This window comes from Rhea americana, unplaced genomic scaffold (genome assembly GCF_003343005.1).
Source record: "Rhea americana isolate MKP2758 unplaced genomic scaffold, rheAme1 scaffold_0, whole genome shotgun sequence".
Lineage (NCBI taxonomy): Eukaryota > Metazoa > Chordata > Aves > Rheiformes > Rheidae > Rhea > Rhea americana.
The window spans coordinates 17,798,364-17,823,286 of NW_028185037.1; the positions used below are offsets into that span (position 1 = coordinate 17,798,364).

The 24,923-nt window shown below is 38.2% G+C and overlaps 1 long non-coding RNA gene across 4 annotated transcripts; it reads right to left on the minus strand.

The window, feature by feature from the left end:
* Positions 1 to 1,460: 1,460 nt before the first annotated feature.
* Positions 1,461 to 24,832, minus strand: LOC146602081 (uncharacterized). 4 transcript variants are annotated; one of them, XR_014897794.1, is made up of 6 exons: positions 24,196 to 24,434; positions 15,067 to 15,234; positions 12,185 to 12,353; positions 5,702 to 5,885; positions 4,141 to 4,281; positions 1,461 to 1,921 (listed from the first exon to the last, which is right to left on the minus strand). It is a non-coding gene; the product is annotated as an uncharacterized LOC146602081 (long non-coding RNA). The 4 variants fall into 4 exon arrangements; XR_014897788.1 differs by having other exon boundaries at positions 12,173 to 12,353; XR_014897783.1 differs by lacking the exons at positions 12,185 to 12,353; positions 15,067 to 15,234 and adding an exon at positions 24,807 to 24,832 and having other exon boundaries at positions 24,196 to 24,421.
* Positions 24,833 to 24,923: the final 91 nt, after the last annotated feature.

Here is a 24,923-nt window from a genome sequence, read left to right on the forward strand (position 1 = left end):
GTAGTTCAGATTTTTTTTAAATACAAGTAGTACTGAAAACAGATTCATATATTCTCATTTAACATCTATTCTTTCAGAATAATAAGTTTTACAAGCAAGAAGATTCTACTGCCAGATTATATGTAGACTCCATCAATTTAATGTCGTTTGTTTTAGAGGTTTCTGTTTAAGCTTCCATACCAACTGATAAAAATGTGAATTACAACATAGAGTTTAAATTTGAAAAAAGAAAACCCTACATACTCAGGATTCCTCAGTTACAGAAACCCAGTTACATCTTGTTCCCAAATAGAGGTTCCTTCTGAAGCATGAAAACTTGTCAGTAGTAAGTGACTAATTGTTACAGGAGTATACTAAGATTAACAAGGAAGCTGCATGCGGTCACTATGGATACGATGCTGACCTTTGTGATTTCTGAGAATAAATACTTAAAAAGCCAGCGGTCATTTGCAACTAAGGCCTCCTCAGGCTGTTCCAAAAATGAAAATTCCTATTTTAAWTTGGAAACAAATGGCTTATTTCATGCAGAGATAGGCACATGGTATTTGACTAATTAGGCTGCTGAGCATTAAGTTGCAATGAACCATTTATTATACTGCTCCCCTTTAATACTTACTTCTTAAGGAATAATGAAGGTTACTACAATGTCATCTACCTGAAGGCAAACTCCCTTCAGGCTCCTTTCGTTTTCTCACATAAATCATCACTAAACAGCCAACATTCATGACAATGAAATCTCTCTCTACTTATCAAACTCAAGTGTCAACTACCAATATTCACACAGCCTATTACAAAGCAATCAAAGCCTTAATTTGGGGTTGGAATTTTCAGTCATCCAAATACAGTGCTTAAAAAAAGTGGATACAGTACAGGTTATTTTGTGCAGTGACATGGTTGAAGGTTACAACTTCTATAAAAACTTAATGAAAAAAATTGAAGCTGAATACTTATATCTTCTTTAGCTATTCTCCTGAACATGTGGTTTATGTCTGTTTTAGAGTAAGTAGATGGCATGCTCCAGCTTTCATGAAAGGCACTGTTATCATATTGGCAATGCTCATTTGGCAACCTACTAGGAATAATGAGAAATTATTCCAACATTATCGCAAACCGAAGAATACTAACTGCTGGCCTCTTAACTCCATTAATGTTTTTGTTAAGAACAGCAACAAAGGTAGCATTATTTGAAGTGTGAAATCCTCTAACTCCATAACTAGACAAAACCAAACAAACAAAGCTTATCAAGTCTTTCAAGACAACATACAGAACAATGCAAATCTGCAGGACTAGTTTAAGTCCTTTTGATACTGGGAATATACTTATTTGTCATACTCCAAACAAACAATGTTGGATCACTTGCACAAGAACTGTTCTTCACCTGCCATTACTCTGGAAGAATTAAGAAGTTTTTTAAAAAAAATGAAATTAGAAAAGGAGACACCACTATGATATCTGAGGTTTATGTTTTTTAATAATTTCCAAACTAGAGTCATGAAGATCAAAACAGAAGTGTACTACAAATTTTGCAAATACAAACCAGAATTTTAACACTCACATTGAGCTCTGACTGTACCTTGCATTATCACTTTAAATGAGAGCTCAACAAGACAAGGGAAGGAAGAGACAGAAGAGGGTGGGGAGGCAGAGGGCAGTTAGAGAAAGGTTCTTCATTCTCTTCTCCACACATTTTAACACAAAAATCTTCATTTCATCACCAGCAGGTCAGAAACAATTAACTGTAAAAGAATTCTATTTGTGTGCGTCTGTGCTTGTGCATTGGGTTTTGCAGTCAAGGTCACGTCAATCAAAGCAGTTTAATAGATGCTTGATGCAAGCCAAATCCAAGTGACTAGTAGTGTTGCTAAGACAGAGGAAGACAGATGTTCATTATTGCTCCAATTATTATGCTATGGTTATTGACCTGGACAGAACTGAGAATTAAATATTAAACTCTAGAAATAAAAAAAGATTCTTAAAGTGCATATAGATTAAAAAAAGTATTAGGAAAGACTTAACAGAAACCAACAGCTAGCATTTACCAGTTCTTTACTATTAAAGAACCGAATTCTAAAATTCAATTCTGCAGTACACAAAGGTTAAAGAGAAATGCTAAGGCTACATCAGCTGATCTGTTCTTATTTTCTTCCCTCTTCCAAAGTACGAGCTTAGGTCAAAAAAGCCAAATATACTTACGCTTTTAATAGATCTGTTCCATTTTTACCTTGCAGTAACTTTATTCCATCAAATATTTAAAGTGAAACTCATGCCTCTGATATTACTGATTTTAATCAGAAGCCTTCTCTTTTTATCTTCTTTGTGCGTACACGCATGTGTGGGAGAGGGAGGACAACTCTTTCCAACAAACTTTTTTTTTTTWAAAGAATAAATACTTAAATGAAATTTATCTAGCTTTCTAAAGTACCAAGTTAGGTAATTTTAGCTACTTTTAACTGGTCTTACAGTTCTTGTGCAGGGATCACAAAGAAGAAATAATCTATTTGCCCTGGGGCAAACTATGTCCAAATGACCATTGTTTTTAGCACTCCAGCTTGCAGCTCTGGAGGTAGTCACAGGACCACAGAATGGTTGAGGTTGGAAGAGACCTCTGGAGATCATCTAGTCCAAGCCCCTGGGACAAGCACGGTCACCTACAGCATGTTAGACAGGGTTGCATCCAGGTGGGTTTTGAATACTTCCAGAGAAGGAGACTCCACAATCTCTCTGGGCAACCTGTGCCAGTGCTCTGTCCATCCGCTTCACATCATCTGCAATGGTACTTATCACACAGCATGTTATCATATTGCATATTCACTGTATATTTTAGTATAGATTAGGCTCTGATCTTGTAACCAGCCAAGGAGTTCACTGTAGCACTAAAGATTACCACTGCACGATTAACTGTGCTGAAGAAGCGGTAAGAATATACCAGCAGTTTTAAAAATGCATCTCCTGTGTATTCTCAGGGAAGAGCCCGCTGTGTTTCTTATCACTTAGACATACACTAGTATAGAGCACAATTACCAATTTTTGTACAAGAGGTGGAAAAATTGGTTTAGAATTCAAGCCTCAATTGAAAAACAGACTGAAACCAAATGTTACCAACTGTAAAGAAGAAAAAAAAGCAAGAGTCTGATATTTTAAGAACATATGGAAAAATATGAATAATAGGATATTATTAATATAGTGGAGACAGAATTTAAGCACAATTAAGCGAGGGCAGAAGCCAAGCACCATATATAAATCACTTCAGAAAAACAAACGTAACTAAGTTTTTTTTTTTTTTTTGTAAAATACTATTCTCATCTGACAAAAGGAGAACTAAAGATGAACTACTGGAAACAAACAAGGATGATGGTATGAGCAAAAAAATTTCAGATTTTGGTTCAAAAGGGCCTCCACCCAACTGCCCTGCATCTCAGACTCCACACAAGATTAGAATAAATCTATAAATTTAGTCTCCTGTGACTAAAAGCAGATGAGGAAGGAAAAAAAAAAAAATAGTCTTACACATTCCTTCCTTGATTAACACTGTTTCAGCTAAAAAGGTAAGAGGGAAAAAAGAGGGGAAAAAGTTATAAGTGTAACAGAGAGAATTCTTACACTATAGCAAGCTGAATCACGGACACACATATGCAGAATCTAAGACAGGGAATTGCCTTCCTCCATTACATTCATTTCTTACAGGCAACCCAAAAATGTACAAAGGAGTAGCAAAAATAAAGATTTTTCTTTTCATTCTCTATAGCCCACAAATTCACACACACACACGAGCATTCACCTGCAATTCACATAATTTCAAGTATATAATGGGAAGATACTGAATACACAGAAAGCTAGAAGCAGGCAGAGTGTTGGAAGGGGGCATGTGAAGGGAGGAAAGGGACACTATTTTTTGATTAAATCAGCACTTTAGACTCCAGGGACTGTACGCAGAAATTGTAAACACAACCAAGTTGCACATCTGCAACAGAGTTCATGCTCTGAAAAAATTTTCTACAGTATAGAAAAGTAACATTTACATTTTGACTTCTTACCTCCCTACTATTCCAATATACTTTCCTGCTGAAGTTTTAGTGCAGTGAACTGTAAATAAAACAAGTCAGTCAAAAAATAGGAACAAAAACAGCATTACGAGAGTACCTTATAAGTTGGTTTCGTTTTCATACAGCTTGACTTGAAATGAACAGATCCAAATAAGCAGAAATGCAGCAAGAGCTCCTGTGTATTAGCAGCAGTAAGTCAGTTCATGCTTCAGGAAAGTACAGTTTGAAGATCCCATTTCTGAATTGAGTGAGTACAGATTTTAACAGCAAGATATGAAAAGTCATAGCAGTAGCAGATCAAAATTATAGCGTAGAACAACAGTGCTAAGCCTGTGCTTGTTTAAGAGAAACTAAATATTTTCAACTAATTACAAAACAGAGTCCAAGAGTAACTAAGGGTGGGAGGCAACTCGAGACAATCTAATACAACCTCCATGAACAAAATAAGAGTTAAATCTGTAATAAAAATCAGGTTGCTCAGGTTCTTGTCCAGTTAAATTCTGAGCTTCTCCAAGAATGGAGATTTCACAATTTCTCTGGACAATCTGATCCAGTGTCTGACCACTCATACTGTGAAGAACTTTCCCCTTATATCTAACTGGAATTTCCCTTGTAGCAAATTGTCTGTTCCCTCTCAACTTTCTGCTGTGCATCTCCAAAAGTCAGCTGGCTAGATCTTCTCTACAGCTACCTAACAGGTAACTGAAGACAGCAATCAGACACAGTCATCTCCCACCTTCTCTTCTCAGGTTGAAGACCACAGCTCAGCCTGAAGGAACCATATATTTATTTACGGAGTACCATTATGACTCTCTAGTAGAGTAGTCTAGCATATCCAAGAAGTTATTCAAGACAAATTAAGCCTTCACTTCAGGTAACCTGGAGGTTCTGCAGTATTCAGTGATCAAAAATAGTCACATCAGGGGATGGAAGTTGCTGATTAGAGACCACTTTGTTTTAAAAATGAACTAAAATATCCACTTATCATACTAAGAACTTATCACAATGATTTATCCCCAAAAACCCCAACTGGTTGCAGGTTAACCTGCAATTAAGCACAGGAAAAGGAAGGAAGTATATTAGCATTCTTACCTGTTTTTTTTTTTTGTTGTTTTTTTTTTTTCTAGTTTCCTTCCCTCCACAGAGCACAAGCCTTCAAAGTATTGTTTGAATACTTTTGCTGCTTTGGACAGACCTAGTTTATAGCACTACACTATATATAGCATCACACACTACAGTTTTTGCTTTTACTCCCCCTTGCCCCCCCAAAATTTTCTAACAGAATACCTACATCACACTGCACCAACCATAAGAGAAATATGAACAGTTGGGAATACAAATTTAGAAGAACCATGAATCATCAGAACTTGTTAGGCCATATTTCACATAAAGATTCTATCCCTTCTTTGGATTTATCAAGGAACTTTGATTATATAACATCACTGGGTTTAAAATATAACTCAAAAATACTGCTGATTCTTCTAAGTTTATAGTTTCAGCTATTCACCTCTCTCATGGTCCCTTTTACAGTAAAGGAATGTTGCTTCATTTCTGGTGAAGAGCTACAATGAAGGAAGATTGTTTAAGCTGGGGTAGATTCTTGGAGAGACTTAAATAAGAACCACTAAAACAAGTCACTTTAAATATAATACAGCTACCTCTCCACATGACATAYCTCCATTTCATCCTGAAGAGTGTTTCATTTCTCAATTTGCACCCACAGTCCGCCTCTTCCTCTTTGAAGGTAGCCAACATTTCTGGCCCAGAACAGACGTATATGTAGAAAATGAGCTCTTTCTTTTAAAGTCATCTTTGGGTGACCATCTGCATCTTATACTCAGTCTGAAAATTAGAAAAAAAGTTCACACTACTAAATATGCAACAGTTTCATCTTATCACCTCTTCAAAAGAGTGCAAAACATAGAAGCAGGAGGGTAGAAAACAACCCTAAAACTTGACAACAAATAAAAACATGAACGATACACTTAATGGATGCATTTTGCAAAAGGCTCAAGAGCCCTATTAGTAGAAAGTTAACCAAGTTAACCTGCATACAAGTCTTTCAGTTCTTAATGTTTCCAGTAGGAAAAGTTTCCTAAACTGCTTAAGGGCTCTGTGTCTGCCAAATCAAATAAATTTGAGTAGTGTAAATGGACAAACTTCCCCTGAAAGATCAAGACTAGGAAAGCAATATAAGCATATTATTTGTTAAGGTGTGGGTTTATTTTTCTTTTTTCTTTTCTTTTTTTTTTTTTTTTTGAATGGGCATCTAGAGTTGGTTTCAACAAACTCAAAAATGACGACACCTTTAAAATACACCTCCTTCAAGTAATGATTTTGCATTAACATTTGTTATTATAATTCTCTGGTGATACCAATTGCCAAAAATTGTTCCATGTAACACTGATGAATACCACTCGTGTTATGATCAACAGGCACAGATTTTGAGTACAAAGTTGAGAACTGCACAGGGCATGTTTAGACTACAAAATCCCTTAGCTTACCCTCCCAAATGAGGGCCTATTTGGATGGTCTGTTAATATTAGCAGTCTGACAGTTAGGTCTAGACAATTCTACTACACTGCTGGAGGAAGCTGATGAGGAAATACACAGCAATTTGGACCAGCCCATCCCACCAAGAGATCTAGAAGGAACACAAGTACTCCTGTTTACAGAAGACTGTCCTTAAAACATATTCCAATTCTTGAAAATTAATGTAGTTACAAGTGTGACAAGTTCTCACATTCTGACATTCAAGTTCAGAAAGCACAGTCCCAGATTGCTATTGTAGACTGCAGTCAAACTGCAGTGTTGCAACATAGTGCAGGGGAAATACATGCTAAAGTACAATTCAGCTCCTCCACTGCAATTAAATCCAGAAGGATATYGGATCAAGAAATCATCCGTATCATAGTCTCAGTCCTAACCTTGCTTCAAGCAAACTAAATACAGTTTTCAAATTACTTCAAAGAAAATACACTTAACCCAGCAAGCACTCAAAGTCCTGAGCATCAGATAAGTGTGTAGCATTTGGTTTTACAAAGCATCTTTGTCCTTGCACGCAAGTCCATAAAAATGTTAATTTGTTTTGCAATAATAGCCAGTTCTTTTAAGCACACATACACAGCCTCCTTCCCCAAAGAAAGAAGCCCGCACAGGAACAGCATGAAGTCATGGCATCTATTTGAGCCTCAACCAATTCACAAATAAACAAGCAAAAACACATAAAACTTTTTCAGCCATTCACATACTGTTAACGCTACTTAAAATGTAGATTTGAACAAGTCCTTTTTGGGAAGTGAATTTCCAGAGTTTAATTGCAGTAGCTGCAAAGATACATAATATGCTGGCAAATAAAGTTGATTTTCAAAACATTTCTCCATATTCTCAAACCAATCTTATGTAAGATCTGACATGTATACTTAGAAAAGTATTACTTTCACAGTCTCTCATTTAAACATTTACTCTAGAATCAAGCCATCATCTCCTTAAATAATTTCAACTATAAAAAGAAATTAAAAAAGAATACTTCTGACATATTAACAATCTACTTGATAAATTTCAGTCATAAAACCCTACTTGGAACAAAATAACATTTACCATTGAGCTCCTGGGTTCAAACAGGAAGGAATGGCAATTATATAGCCACAGCTTATTTTAGAAAAGACAAAAGTAAGCTTTTAGCTGGAAAAAGTTTTCAAAAAAAAAAAAAAAGAAAAAGAAAATAAGAAAACACAACCTTTGTTTTTTTAAGACTTTCTTTCTAACAGCTACCTAAAACATCCCTTTTATTTTACACTACTGTTGATTGTAGATTACACTAATAATTCTAAGTGTTGTGACATTCAGGAAAGATCCTAAAGAGTAGGAGACAAAAATGGGATGTCAAGCTTAATATCAGTATCTAGAAGTACAAAACACCCTACTTCGGTTTCATTTTAAATAAATGGACAAGAAGATGAACAGTTAGCATGGATTTATCAATGTCAGACAAAGCTTATGTGATAAAAGCTATTTTGAAGGTTGAATGGGGCATGTAACACAGATTTTAGCACTGCTTTTGACAGTCTCTCACCACAGTCTCATCTGGAAACCAAGGAAACAGGACATCGTTTAACAGAAGGGAAGATGAGACAGACCTGGCTGCATCACTGGCTCTCAGCTTCGTAAGCAAAGGATTAGCGTCCACCTGCCCGCTGGCAAGGGGGGACCCCAGGGCCTACAGTGGAGTCCAACCATACTCATCGGCACCCAGGATGAAGACCCGGAGTGCACGCTCAGCAAACTGCCAAAAGATAACGCGTTGGAGGGAAGAGCGAAGAASAGRGAGGTCAACACAGTGAACGGCAGCAAGATCATACTGGGAAACAAAGACGCTGAGAAACTTGAGCACAGGGCCAAAAGACACCTCACTGGGTTCAGCACGGAGAAATACAAAGCTCTGCACCCACAGCAGAATAACCCCACGTGTCAGTACACGCAGGGAATCGCTGGCTGAGTGACAGCACTGCTGGACAGGACGAGGCACGGGCAGAAGCCAGGCTGAACAGCAGCCAACGCCTCACCGCATGCAAGGCAAACCACACGCAGCACTATGGCAAGAGCCCAGCAGCCGGCAGGTCCCAGGAACTTAGCCCCCTCACACGCACAAACTCAACCCCACACCAGCAAGGCCACTCTGCAAATACTGTGCCCACCATGGAGATCCCTGCAGCAAGAAGGATGCAGAGGAACCAGGCAGGGTCCAACACCACACTGCCACACACCGTGGGCCTACAGGACAGTGGCCACAGGCAGAGCTGAAAGCAGATGGGCCTGTTTCGCCTGGCAAAGAGAAGGCTAGCGACCACCTCACAGCTCTCCACATCTACCACGAGGGGAGCAACAAAGACACTAGAGTCTTTTTAAGGCTGGCAGAACGAGGAGCTAAGAAGGACCAACAGCCCAAGATGCAGCCTGGAAGGTTCACGTTGGACGCAATGAAGAACATTTTCCCTAGGAGCGTGGTGGGGCACAGGAACAGGCTCCCTTTTCTGCAGGAAGGTTGCAGATTTTCTGTCCTTGGGAGTTTAAGGCTTGGTGAGACAAAGCTACAGCTGAGCCCATCACGTGCTAGTTAAAGCCCTGCTTTGAAGAAGGGGCTGGACCAGAGACCTCCAGAGGTCCCTTCCAACCAGCATTCTTACAGCTGCATGACCTAACTACTGTGATACGCTTCAAGTAACTATGACCTTGTTTAAACAGTCATCCTCAGACACTATGCTGAACTGAATCATCTCTGGAAAAAGAATTATCTACCGATGACATCAGCACAGTCTTTCCTATAAATAGCCAAGTGTTACCATCAATCTGGATTACATTTTAAGCATTTCAAATCGTCACGGTACATAGTCCCAAAAGTTTTGAAGTTGCAAATATTTCACATCAAAAGTATTTAAATCTACAATTTTCAACTATATTAAAAGAGTAAATACAAGGTGCATACCTAAGCATATTGAATTAAGCTGTCAAACGTACCCCAAGCTCATTTTTGAGGATCACTCAATACTCCTCTACAAAAACTTCAAGATTCTATGCCAGTATTTTATATATATGTATTAGATATCTGCCAAGCAACATGAAATATTTTCAGTTAGCTTGTTGAGGAAGCTACCCTAAACTTTAAAAGAAAAAAATGCAGTATTGTCTCCCACAAGACAATTTTGATTTTTTTTAAATTAAAATAAATTAAATAATAATATCCTCTCAAACAATATACAGGGAAGTCCTATATTTAAGGACAGACTATAGATTTCAAGTCTTTGTTTTTCCTATTAAATCTCAATTTTGTTTCCTCCTGGCATTAAATATCATTCTTCAAAGCATAAAAAGAACTAAGTATAGAAACTACATACAGAACTAAATATAATATAGTATGACCTACCAAACTGTTCAAGTGTTTCCATACAAGCGTAGAGCTTTGTTGATAACCAGAGTTAAATCATTCACAACAAACAAGTAGTTTGACTTTAGGAGAAGAAAAACTGGTTCTGAATAATACTTACTCTCAGGACTGCAAACATTAAGCAACAACTCAGTGCAATACAGAAAGAGCATGGCAAAGGGGCTACCTAGATATCCACATTCATATGGCATTACAGTCACATTCTTTGAATGCATTTGGTCTAGTAAACTTTGAATTATCTTATGCTGTCACCAATTTTCAAAATAAAGATGAAATGTACTCAGTCTACTCAATAGGCTAGCAGCTAAGAACTCCTCTTCTAGAAATGCAAGTTTTGGCAACAGCAGAAATTGATCTTAGCCTCCCAGATCTGAGACAAACAAAACAATAGAAAGCTTTTAACAGAGCAGGGAGTCTGACAGCTTTTATTACAGTTTCAAATATCGTAAGCAATTACATTTTAGGAAAGGTTCAGCTTTATTTAGTCAATGTATATTCAGCATTTTCTGAAACTGACTGCAGATTAGGTCCCTCAGCAAAGTTTAGGACAGATATGCCAGATTCCTGGATCTCAAGCCAGTACCAGACTACCAGTGCTGGACTTCAGTTCCATGCACGCATATAAGCTTCTCAGACACTCAGGCATGAGCTGAGCTGGTTTCTCTGAATGACTATTCAGCATCAGTCAGAGGAGACAATCTAATAGCTTATTCTTGCACTCTTTTCCTTGTACCGATTCTGGTGTTTGTTACATCTCTGGGTGAACCAGAGCGAACACTGTACTCTCCTGAAAAAAGTCTATGCCCACATTACTGGCCAGTGCAACAGGAGCAAATCCACAAAACAACTGGTGCTAAAGATGCAATATTACATGTAGACCAGAGAGTGAGCTCTAGTCCTATCCATGGTCTAAATGCCCTTAGTCTGAATGCATTCAGCTAAGTCAGAAACATATCTTTCAACTATTTCATCCAAAAGGATCCCACTTTGTACATTCTGCAAGACAAACTGCAGACCAGGAATTGGAGACCATCAGAACACTTGCGTCAGAACTGCATTCTTGATCCAAATTAAAACATCGATGTAGTTCACTAAATGACCTTTCAACTATTGGGCAAGTTGAATCATTTCAGTGAGATGTGCAGTGAGCTCCGAAAGTAAAGAAAATGGGAAGACAAAGATTTGGGGTAGGAACTCCTTTCTTTCATTAGATCAGCAATACAAAATGAAATAATCCGCCAGTGCAGAGTTTCATTATGCAGGAAACTATTAATATGGTTTAAGGCATTACTGAAAACAGGATATCTGCAAAACCTCTTCCACTTATTTCCCCACCCCATGCACTGATACAAGAGTTGGCTTAAGGTGAATGGTATTTACGTAACTACATAAGCTGATTGAACTCAGGAAAACAGAGGAGTAACATAAGGAAATTTTCCTGCAAGATGCTCTTTGTTTTCCAACAGAAAATGAGCTGGTAGCTTTGGGGGTCAACAGTATGAGAAGTATAGTACATGAAAATATCCTGAAGTGATACTTATGTCATTGATTTTCTGAAGAAGCTGGAAACGTACACGTCTTTTCTGTGGCTCACGTACATGCTGACAACATTAAGGGAGGAAAAACAGAACAAAAAAAAAAACCCAAAAATCCGTCACAAATGAAGCCTGACTCTCCAAATGCTATCTGGTCAGAGTCACTTTTACAATTTGGAGAGCCTTCTCTAGGTAGGATTTCCCAAAACTTCACAGTATTTGCTACAAATTATATCAAGGTACTCTCTCAAACAGTGAAAACTATTTAAGATTAATCATTTTACACCCTCTGCTCTTCATATGAAGAAAAAACTATATATATATATATTTTTTCTCCTAAGGTAAGCAGCAAAGAATGTTGCTATCAAGCTTATGGAGATATGCATTCTGGAGATGATAATGCAAAGTTATCCCAGAGTTAATCCTGAAATAGTTTTTAGTAGCTGAACTTTAAGTCACAGAACCTGAGCACCTAAAATTTACGCTGTCTGTGAAATACAGAGTAATGAGTGTAATTTTTGCATTCACACAAATTCTTGGTCATATGTTTAAAAAAAATGACCATGCAATAAGAACATTACTTAGTGTAACTTAACTGTTGCACAATGACCATCCTAAAGATATGAAGACAGTACTAAAAGAATACTCACAACCACACGTACTAAAGAGATTACTGTGCAATTTCAGGACAGTCTGAGTTGATCACAGTAAAAGCATAGTAGCAGAACAGCAGTCTCTATCTCTCTCTCCTTCTTCCATTGTATTAGAAGTTTTATAATTTCATGATGCAAGTTGGTTAGACTAATCACCATATCTAGCTACAAACTACTCCTGTAAAAGAGGGAAAAAAATAAGATTAGTTTTCTGCAACAGCAGAAAATTAACTACTGGATCTAACTGACAAGACAGTAGGATAATCCTTAACATTGACAATAAGAAGGGAATGTATAGGGCAGAACTGCCCATTTTAATGGCAGTATAGATAATGATACTTAAGACCTCCTGCACCAATATTTTGAGTGGAGAACTAGTGATAAAAGTGTGCCATAATCTTACTTACGGAGACATAATAAATACCTATCACCGTGGAAAAAAAAATAAAATACAGGGAAGGTCCTAAATACACACAAACCATAAAATCACATAGAATTGTTGAGGTTGGAAGTGACCTCTGGAGATCATCTAGTCCAACCTCCCTGCTCAAGCAGGGTCACCTAGAGCATGGTAGACAGGATCACATTCAGGCAGGTTTTGAATATCTCCAGAAAAGGAGACTCCACAACCTTTCTGGGCAACCTGTTCCAGGGCTCTGTCACTCTGACAGTGAAGAAGTCTTTCCTCATATTCAGGCGTAACTTCCTGTGGTTCAGTTTGCATCCGTTGTCTCCTGTGGGTACCACTGAACAGTCTGGCCCCATCCTCTTGATATCTTCCCTTAAGGTACTTGATAAGATCCCCTCTCAGTCTTTTCTTCTCCAGGCTAAACAGGCCCAGCTCTCACAGCCTTTCCTCACAGGAAAAAGGTTCCAGTCCTCTCATCATCTTTGTAGCCCTACACTGGACTCTCTCCAGTACCTCCATGTCTCTTGTACCAGAAAGCCCAGAATTGGGCACAGTACTCCAGATGTGGCCTCATCAAGACTGAGTAGAGGAGCAGGATCAGCTCCCTCAACCTACTGGCAACAGTCTTCCTAATGCACCCCAGGATATCATTGGCCTTCCTGGCCACAAGGGCACATGATCAACTTGTCCATCAAAACTCCCAGGGCCTTCCCTGCAGAGCTGCTTTCTAGAAGGTCAGCCCCTGGCATGTCCTGGTGCATGGGGTTACTCCTCCCTAAGTGCGGGACTCCGCACTTGCCCTTGTTGAGCCTCAGGAGGTTCCTCTCTGCCCAACTCTCCAGCCCATCCAGGTCTCCCTGAAGGGCAGCATGGCCCTCAGGTGTGTCAGCCTCTCCTCCCACCTTGGTATCATCAGCAAACTTGCTGAGGAGGCACTCTGCCCCCTCATCCAGGTCACTGATGAAGAAGTTGAACAAGACTGGACCCAGTATTGACCCGCAGGGGACACCACTAGCCACAGGCCTCCAACTAGACTCCACAYCACTGATGACAACCCTCTGAGCTCTGCCTTTCAGCCAGTTCTCAATCCACCTCACTGACCACTCGTCTAACCCACACTTCCAGAGAGCTCATCTATGAGGATGTTACGGGAAACGGTGCTGAAGTCAAGGTAGACAGCATCCACTGCTCTCCCCTCATCTACCCAGCCAGTCATTCCATTATAGAAGGTTGGTTAAGCATAATTTCACCTTGGTGAATCCACAYTGACTAAATCAGTTTGGCAAAATCATGTTACTTTATATTAAAGGTAATACTTATTTTAAAACTATTTAGTTGTAGCTTCAGTGCTTCGAATGCTTTGCAATACAAAACTGACATTTAAAAGAATCAATAGAGAAACACTAAGTTGCCTTTCAGACTGTACGAAAGCCTACCCCTATTACAAGTCTCTGAAAACTTTTTGTTGTTTGCTAACATGGAACTGCTTCCACAGAACTCTATGCCAAAAACAGTGAGCAGGCTCCAACTCAACAGAAATCAACTGAGTAGGACTTACACAACAACTGCTTTTTCTAGATACTAAAGAAACTATTTTCCTGCCAAACATCTTTAASTTAAAGCTGGAAATCTGTCTTATGTTACCAATGCTCCACCTGCTGGTATGCAGACAGGCAAGTCAGGAAAGCATCTTTACCTTAATACAAAGACAAACAAGAAAAAAGCAAAAATAAAAAGAGAAATGTTTCTGAATATACAGCAGAGTCTAAAGCACCTGATGCAAAAAAAAAAAAAAAAAAATCTTCAAGAACTTGGGAATGTAATCTCTTTTTGAATACTAATATTCTTGAAAAATATTTGTGAAACCTACTCACCAAGGATGTTGCTTAATCCTCTTTTAGTAGCTGGCCAACTGTTAATATACTAACATTAGTTACTTTGTTAGGTCAAGGGTAAAGGTCTGTGGAAAAGTTTGAGATGCCAATCAAACTCAGAAGTGGAGCCTAAAAGTCCCACACAAGAATATTACTAAGTTTGGAGTTTCTACATGAAAAGTTTGATTTAAAAGGATTTTGAAGTGAACTTTTCTAGAGCACTAAATAGAAATCTCATTAAAAAGTAAGCATCTACCCAACACAAGTGAACCACAACACTAAAAAAAGGGGAAATAGTGCCACCATACCCCCTCGTTTCAACACTTTTTGGAAACTAATTATGAAAACTAATAATCTGATCACAAAAAATAAAGACTTTGGTTCCTGCCATACTCAATTCAGCTTTCTACAAGGGATCTGTTAATCATCTGTTTCAAGCATTTTTTTTTCAATATGCCAAAGAAACTAGTATAGGTAACTGAAGTTAACTCTTCCAAAGTGTTTGGAGGCTGAGTCAACTTGCGAATTAGCTACTTCCCCCAACCTCTTCTACACTGTGTTTATACTGTAAAGTGCTGCAAGTTACTGAAAGCACTTTTTATAAATACCTGCTATTTTTATTCTTCATCCGAGTGTTTAACTGCAACTTCCCAGCTGCTTTTGCAAGAAGATTGCACCTCAAGCAGAAGTTGGTGGAGATATAACAAGAATATCAAAGACACTCCCCAAGAAGTCATTCAGTTTTCAAAGTCATTTCAGGTGGAGTTTGTGATCTTCTTTTCAATATGAAACATAAAAAACATAACTGGTACCAAAATAACGAGCAGTCGCCATACTACTTAGTGAGCAGAGAGGTCTTCTTAAAAAGTCAATTAAAAGTTAACAGAGCAGACTTTAGGACTTCCAGTTAATGTAAAGAAATAAACTTAAGCACACAAACAAGTTGTCTCTCTTTCCACAGACTCACAAGAAATTAACTGCTTTGGTCTCCACTTAAATGTAAGGAAAAGGYTACATAAAGAACAGAAAAATGAAAGGAAACAAAGTTGGAAGAATGAAGTTAAACTACTGCTGTCCCATCACTGTTATTGTAAAGAGGGGTTTTGCTCRTCTTAAAGTCAGTTCATTAATGTCTGCTGAAGAAACTGGGAATATCATGTTATTGAATGCATGATCACAGCAACATATCAAGAGCAAATGATACAGGCAAAATGCAAAACTCACATTTAATCCAACTTAATAATTTGAGTACTACTTAAAAGAAGAATTCTTCAAACTGATTAGTCTCCAACTTAAAACAATAGTTTAGAAGACAGAAAATGTCACAGAATTACCAATAACCCGTACAACTCAGTGCTTCAGTCTCTAATGCTCTGAAACTCCTATCTGTGCAAATATTAACTAGACAGCTAAAATACCTTTTTGCTTCTGTGGAGAGAAAGAACAGCTAAAGCAGACAGCCACAGAGTTCAAACAACAGCATATTATAAAGTAAACATAAACGTGAATACAAGTTTTATTTCAAAGTAGTTGACTTGTGAAAACATTCCTCTTTCCACTTAAAAAAAGTATATAAACACACGCACATTGTTATGGATTAATGATTAACAGTCTTCAAAAATTGCAGCAAAGACCTGTTTTTATTTGGATGCCTGATACTGTTAAGTGAAATGTAGAAGTAAGACCATGCAAAACAACAGCTCAAGCTGTGTAAATAAAGATCTCATTTTTAATATGGAGATAAGCAAGAATTAAAGTCAGATATCATTAACTATAATGATAAGGACCTCCACTCTGAAATTAGTGGTGTGTAAAAAACAGCAACAGGCCACAGTATCAGGAAGAACTTATAATATGCAACTTTATGTTAACATACAAAATTCCAACTTCAATCAGTTTGTTAAAAACAAGGAATGTTTAAGTACATATATTCATCTTTTTTTCTTGAGATTTAACTGCTGCTAGTTAATATTTGGCATAAAGTGCCTTTTAACYGAACAACCAGCTTCGCAGTTCCCGAGCCAAGTAACACAGAATCATAGAATCAGTAAGGTTGGAAGGGACCTCTGGAGATCATCTAGCTCCAGCCCTCTGATCATCTTTGTAGCCCTACCCTGGACTCTCTCCAGTAGCTCCATGGCTCTCTTAACATGTTTATTAAGACAAGTCAATTAGTCACCACATTCAAAATGAAAAAAAGTCATTATCAAATTCTGATTAAGCTTTTGAACTCAATGCATTGGTACAGGTTAGAATTAAATGAGAAATACAGGATCAGACAACCATGCCTAAGCACAGAGTATCTGAGGATAGCAACCATATTTGTTTCACAATTAGTCATATATATATRAAAAAAGTAATTTCTAAAATAGCTTGCCAAATCTGATACAGATACAAATTAAAAAACAGRGGAGAGGGAAAAGAGTTGAAATGGATATGTATTTTAAGTAAATAAATTATCACCAGTTTCCTTGTTAAAAGGAACCTGTCTTTTTCTCACAAGTGACTCAAGTTTTGAACATGGCTAGCTCTACTAAGGGCTGCAGCTTCTTTTTCTTGCTATAAAGCCGACAGACAGAGTATTCCAGTCTTCAAAAAGCTCAAGGAGTTACCTTAAGTTTCCTTGATAGTTTCTTGAAGTACTCTTGATATATTCGGAACGGATGAGGGACAGGCTGCAAAAGATTAAAGAAGAACTAGCTTTCCTGATGCCAGAATATTCCCAATATTTCAGTGACCTGAATCCACCTGAGAGTGCCTGATCCTGTCAGCAGATGGCTTAGTTTTCCCATGGTGGAGGGATATGTTGATGAAGATGTCCTTGACCTGGAGAGGATCAGAGTTAGGCTCAYAGAACCACTATCAGGAAAAACATTCTTGAAATAAACTGCAATGATTTCATCTGGATAACATCCATACCTGCCTAAAACACTAATATTTAAACTGAACTAGTTTTAATTTTTCTTGTCTTAACCTAGTTTAACTGAAAAAAAAAAAAAAAAAAAAAAAAAAAAAAAAAAAAAAAAAAACATAGTTAGTCATCCTTCCAGAAACAAACGCAGCACAGGTAAAAAGTTAGTGTTCCTTTGACAGACTGTTATAATGAGTACTGACTCTCCAAGTTCAACAGCTGAGACGAATCTTAGAAATCCTAGGTAAGAGCCGTTAAACAGCTAGAGAGGTCATCATTTGCTTAAATTTAAACCAGAAGTGAGTTTTCAAGACATTGCACTTTTAACTTTTTGCTTCCAGTTCATATCTCAGTGAATAACTAACTCTGCTTTACCATTATGTTTGCTTGGTGCTGAGGATAGGAGAAAAGAGGACAGTTTAGTGAACATTTAAAAATAAAAATAGAAAAAAAACCCTACACTTCTGTGTCAGCAGCCATGAGCAATCTGCACCCTGGGACATAGGGTACAGGCTTAGGCTCACACACTAAGGAGCATTTTCTGCCAGCTGCAAAGGGTCAGCAGGGTATCTTCGGTTGCCGAGCATAAGTTTTGGGAAAGAGTAGTTTCCGGAAAGTACCAACTTGAGCCTTTTCTGTAAGGTTATCAACAGTACACAACATTCCTCACAGCTCTCCCAAAACTGTGGACTCGCACTATGACTTCTGCACATAATATTTAGCTAGTGCACTAAAAAATCTGAATGATCAATTGAGTAGCTGTTTTTTTTTTTAAAAAAAAAAACAAAAATTAAAAAGAGCTCGGTCTTTAAACATCAGAACAATGACCACTCTGCATTTGACTGAACTGTGTTGTATCTGCAGAGAGAACAATGAAGTGAACGGATAAAGAAAGTCCTCAGAGGGTCATCTGGCATTTTGATTTATTACACTAACATTAAGCCTTGAATGTTCAATTCTCTACATTGTTCTCATTCAGCAAAAGATCTGTTTCAGGCTTATTTTACCTCTATATTCTGTACATAGAAATGCAAAAGATCTTACAGATTCGACTAATACATTCTCAGTTCTAACAGTGTTGATTCAGTGCAAAATGCAAGAATTAAACAGTCTTCTGGTATTTTAGCTTCCTCACTCCCACAGGATTCAATGTGCCCTAAGACATGAAAGAATCTTAACTAGGGCATTTCTTATGAATATTTTTAATTCTTYCTCCTTTATCTTTCTAACCTTTGCTTCTGCAGAAACGTAGACCTAGTTCCCTCAACCTTCTCATGCAGTTAAAAACTCTTTCCTGGTATCATTCAGAGTGAGGTATCTCGAGAAGATAGTATACTAAGAGCAAGCTTATTCTACTAACATTTAACTTCAAGCACATGAGAAAAAAAAATATCTTTATCAAATAAATTTTAAGCTGTCAGGTGGGTTGTGCTTCTCCTCATTAAGCGCCAGCTCAGATAAAGCAACCCCTCTTTACGGTTAGTAGGGCATTCTGCAATTAGACCCGTTCACTGCTGCTGTAACCTATGGAACTCCCCTAAAAAACCAAAACATTTTGAAACAGAAATACAAAAGGAAAGTCTGAGATTGCTACTATGTTTACTAAATCATTCATCACGCTGATCAACAGAATCTCAATACACTCTCCTCCAGCTGTAGGCCTTTACTGTTACTTAATTGAAATTACAGCCTTTTTGAAGCAGGAACTGGAGAGGAAGGATGGGGAGGTTTTTTTGGTATAACACCTAGCACAATGCTAAGATTTAAGAGACCAATTATTCATCACTACAAGTAGTCCCTTGTTCTTCTTTACCTTCACCATTCCAATAGTGCATGCAGTACATAAACTGGAAAAGAGCACAGAGCTAGGCAATGAACAGTTAGGCTGGAAAGCCACCCAAAAGTTTAAGATAGTTAAACAAACTATATATGCAAAAATATCACAAATGCTGTGTTACAGAAGATGTTTCTGAAACTGTGCACAACTGTACTACCCAGGCATTAAGATTAAAGAGCATTTTAATATTATTCCACGTTATGTATGCCAAATGCAAATATGAATAAACCTGCATATGAAGTCTATAAACTGAACAGTTTTTAAAAGGTTCTTCAGTCCAGATTGCTGCAAAAACCTTGACCTAGAATTCTATCCTGAAGTTCACTTCCACCCCAGAAGCTCCTTCTGACAATGGCAGGCACGTTTCCACTGTTATATGTGTTTCCAGCCACCAGATTTTTTTTTTTTTTTTTACCTCTCTGTTCTACAGCTCACACTTAAAAAAAAAAAATCTATCATACTGTCTAAAACAAAATGCAGGCAGCATGCAAGCAGCACACTCAGTCTAGTCAGCTTGTTCCCAATCTGATTATTCACCTGTTTTGTACTGACTGCCATCTGCCCACTCCTCCTGCTTTCTGTCTCTGACACAGACTCTGTGCCATCTCATAAGCATTTTTTTAGCACCTTACTGCACACTTCTTCCAGGTCACTRATATACACAGTGAATAAACTTAATTGCAAGATTGCTCCCTGGGGCTCCTTAGTGCTGCCATTTCAAATTGACCCCACTTGGAGAGAATGGTTTGCTATGTAATTAAAAATAAAAATATATCTATATATACACACACACACAATCAGTTTCAAACCTATATATAAAAATATACATACATATAATTTATAAAAGTAGATTCAATAACAAGTCTACCATCACTCACATTTAGTTTCTGCTATATTTCTACATTTATTAGTGAATACTACTCTTACACAAGATTAAGAATGCATATCTTATTTTAGGAAAACAATTTACTGATTAACAGAACTTTGACAGTTGTCTTCATTATGCTATGACAGTTGTAGCCAAATCTTGTCACGTGTTGAAAAGGACACTGAGATTAATTATGTATTTCCAATCTGGCCTCTTTATTAGTATCAGAAATGTTCATTTCCTAAGTTGTACATGACAGTTGCTTAAAATTCCATCTGGCTTTTTTGATTTACACCAGGAACTTCTGTGCTAGGAGTACATGAATATATTAACTGCACTGATATTTTTGCTCCCCCTCAAAAAAAAGAACATTAAAGTCTTCAACAGAAAACTTCAGTGGGAACAGAACTGTAAGTGTCTAAAGCATTTGAAATTTTAGGAAGTATCATTCTAAGATTCCATGCTTATTTACTTTTTTTTTTTCTTTTAATGTAAAAAAATCAAGCCCAAGAGAGCCTTCACTTTATCTGCCAATGACCTTTAGACCTCACACCCACTGCATCCTGTGGGAAACTTTTTCCAAGAGCCAACTTTCTCATAAATATTTTAGCAGACTTAAGCATCTAGACTACATTTTATTTGCCTATGTCAAAACATAAAAGCTATTGAACAATGACAACACCTATGTGGACTTCTATATGCACATGAGTGMATATTTCTTTTTATAAGAAATAAAATATAATGCAATAGTATCTTCAGTGTATTACATGCAGGTGTTTCTGAAATAGTTTTTAAAAGGTTTACTGTTACAGCTGCTACAAGTCTATGCTAAAAAGCGTAGGTCTGCACCACTATCCATCTTTCTGCATATGGTTCAAAAACATATTTGCATATCCGCCAAAAATAGTGTGTGTGGGGGGGAGGCCTGTGCATTTTTATATGCTGAAAACAATAGCAATATTTCAATTCCCTACTAATAATGAAAATTCAAGTCTTAGATGCTTTACCAGTAAGTTTCCTTAAACTCCAAAGAATTGCTCACGTAGAACAATTTGTTTAGCTTTAAAGTGTCAAAGTGTCAGATAGTCAGTCTTACATACCCCCCTTGTTTCTCTGTCACAAAGAGAAATTGTTCCATGTAGTATGGAACAGATTACATACAGGAAAATTATATGATTTTTTTTTCCTAAGAATTTCCACAGGCCTTTCATATTTACCCTGATATCCAAGTATGCTTCTCTAAGTCAGTCCCTCCTTTCTTTATATGGTTCCCCTACAGAGCTATACATTTTCTAAAGTTGCATCAGCACTCRCAAAGAAAGTTTTCAGCTATTCAGCACAACTCCTCCAAAGAAGCTATGGAGCCAAACAAGGACAACGGAGTTCACTAAGAGAGGTGAGCAGGAATTTGGCTCAGTAACACCACTAACACTAACAAAAGCACTAACAAAAGATACAAGAGTATTTAAGAAGCAAAATCTTTTTTTTTAACTGAACCATTACATACTGTTCAAGATGTCCAATTTACTTTGAACTGAACTATAAACATTACATTACTGCAGGACTTCAAACCAGAAAGCTTTAGCTAGATTTAGCAAACAAGAAAAACAGAAAGAATGTTTGTTTTCAAAAGCTTATAATGGAAGGTTTGCCTCAATTTCATCCATCAAGTGATGGTATCTTTGCTATGCATGATCAAATGTTAATTTCATGAATGAGGTTACAGCATCAGTCTATCTGAAGGCACAATTCCTTTCTGAGGCCTTGTTACAAAGAGGGCACAAGAAATAGAATATAAAAGCCTCTATTTTCCTATCCTAATTTTACTGGAGCATCTATTAAAACCATAATTCTTTAGTTTATATGACTGTTTTAGCACCAGCTATCAAAAGCACAGTTGTGGTCCATCAATGTATGATACAGAACAAGACTTCTTCCCAGTAGCTCCTCTCACATTATCTCCTTATCTGCAATGCCCAATACCAAGCAGAGCAGAAGGACTAGCTGTGTTTCACTCCAAGTTATTCCTTGGATGTCACCTAGGAAGACAGCATTATACTCTGGCACAGATATCTTCAGAACGTTTGTAAGAAATCTGCATGTATAAATTCAAGACAACAAGCAGCCAGTAGCTATTCAGCACTCAAAAAAAAAAGCTACAGTAAGATAATGCCAATGAATTTTCATGCATGAGAACAGCGGGACAGGATGTACAGTGCAAGCTTACATAAGACACAAGGCACTGCTGGGAACCAACAGAAGTGAACAGCATAAATGGCTCAGAAAAATGCTGATGTCACTTGTATACATTTGGGTAAAACTAGCTTTCCATATGCTAAATTTCCCTAATCCTAAACCTGGTCTTTCTAACAGCTGTTCATTGAACCTTAAGATTTGCTCTGTTTTACTGCAACCTTGAAAAGAATCTTTTTCAAAAAAAAAAAAAAGTGTTCCCTATTAAGATGTGAGATAAAGAAATATATCCAGAAAGCATCTAGATTTATTGTAACACCTGCAAGCAAAATTCTAAACAGTAACAAAAAAAGAAAGTGTTATGAAGGAATGGAAAAAGGAAGTAATCATGTACACACATACTTATCCCCAATTCCTACTGAAAAAAAAAATATATATATATATAAGTTCAAGCTCAACTTATCTGTGTTAAAATATGACCTCTACAGAGCTACTAAGGTCAATGAGACTTAGTAGTTACTCAGTAAGTCCTGCTTGCATAAATTAAAGATGCCTAAGGGTAGCTATGAAACTATTTGATTTTTTTCCAGGGCACCTACATATTATGAATTAACAATGAACTGCCATTTTTCCAGACAACTTCTTCCAGTTTTGTTGTTTATATAATCAAAAAAAAAAAGTAGCAGGGTTGTTAAATCACCTTTCTCTCAGCACATAACAAGTTTTCTGTTTAATTTTAAAACGGGTAACAGAGTTTTCATACTGACTTGAACATACAAACTTGAAAATACTTTAGAAATGTCCAAGATATCAGTAAGCTAGTGCTTCTTTATCCTTCCACCACAGCTGCTCCCCAACCCAGGGAAAAAAAAAAAAAAAAAAGGGAATTAACTAGCCAAGCTAGTATAATGCAAACCTGGAAAGAGGGAAAGTTTAGCTCATTTGGGTAAATGTTCATAGCAACAACCACCTCCAACTATCTGCTTGGTTGCATTCACCTGTTAGAGCAATGCCTTCACAACTATCCAGAGCATTATGCAAACCACTTATAGGTGAGTGCTTCACAGTTCAATATAGAAGTTTTTATCTATGGTATACTTAGGGTATTTGATTTTCTGTAAAGAGCATCACATAAGGAGAGAGAGTAAATACTGTTCCCCAGTAATTAACTGAATTAAGTTTATTTTCCTTATATGTGTAATGAACTTATTGCCACTACYGTTAGTATTTTCTTGCAAATAGAGAAGCACCCAGAGATAGCATTCAGTTAAYGCAACTACTCAACTCTAGTAAATACAACTAAATGCTATCGAGGTAAGTTACATATCAACTCTAGAAGTAATTTATTCAATCAAGTATATCAAAATATTTATCTTCCTGTTCCCTTTCAAAACATTGGATCTAACATCATACAAGTCAGAGATGCCAATTTTCAGAGATACAGCTGCATCAGAAGTTCACTAGGTTTCCTTTGCAGTGGAAGAGAACATCAGCTTTGTTATAGGCAAACGGAAGAAAAAAAAACACACAAACTATTTTCACTGTGGAATTCCAACTCTGTAAAAGCCTATTAGAGCATACTTCACATAAAACATAAACTAAACACTACAGTGCGCATAAAGGAATATCACAAGTTATAAAACACCTTTCTATAAAAGGTGTCCAAGGTCAACTACACTACAGGAAAATTTTGCAAGCAGAATAGAGTCCTGGCAGCAGCATCTAGATATTATAAGGGAATAACGTAACTATCTACCTGCCATCACTAGAGCAGATAAGCATCTCAGAGTCTTCAGTGAATTTATTCACATGGGCTGTTTTTTTTTTGCACAGTACTGCAACCTCTAGTTTACAAGCAAACAGAGAACTGATCCAGAAAGACCGATCCAAGGTCACAGAGCAAGTCTGTGACAAAGTAAGAACTTTACCTGGGCTTGCCTTGGCGCCAGTCAGTACTTCCAAGCAACGAGTCGTTCTGCCCCTCTAAATCATTCTCCGAGCGTGAAAAGACAAAACAGGCTGTGCCTCGCACTCCTCCGCGGCCTCCAGCCAGGGTTAAAAAGAAAGAGAAAAAAAAAGGAAAAAGAAAAAAAAAAGAAGAAGAGAAGAAGAAATCACGCCCAAGGGCCTTGCTCTCCACGATCACAGCCCAGACTGCTGCGGGAAAGGGGACATATATTATTTCACACACACACACACGCCGGGGGAAGGGCGATAACTCCCCCTGCACCCCGCGCACACGCGCACACACACACGCGCGCACACGGTGTGCGCAGCCCGCGGGGGGGGGGGGGAGGGGGAGCCGCCCGCCTCCCAACGGCCGCCGTGTGGGGGGCGCCGCGCGCGCTGCCCCCCCCAGCCCCCACCGGCCCGCTGGAGGCCGCGGCCGCCGCGCGTACCTGCGAGGGGGGAGAGCGGCGCGGCCCCGCTCCCGCCTCGCCCCCTCCCCTTCCCCTCTCCCGTCTCCCCGGCCCGGCCGGCGGCCGCGTCCCGGCCCGGCGCCGCTGCGGCCCCGTCTCCTCCTCGCCTTTAGTTTGACCTTTTCCGTGTCTCCGCTCCCCGTCCCCGACACACTTTGACGTCACTACCATGGCAACCAATCCCCGCCCCCCTTCCCGCTCTCGCTCTCGCGCGCGTGCCGCCTCCTTCCCGACCT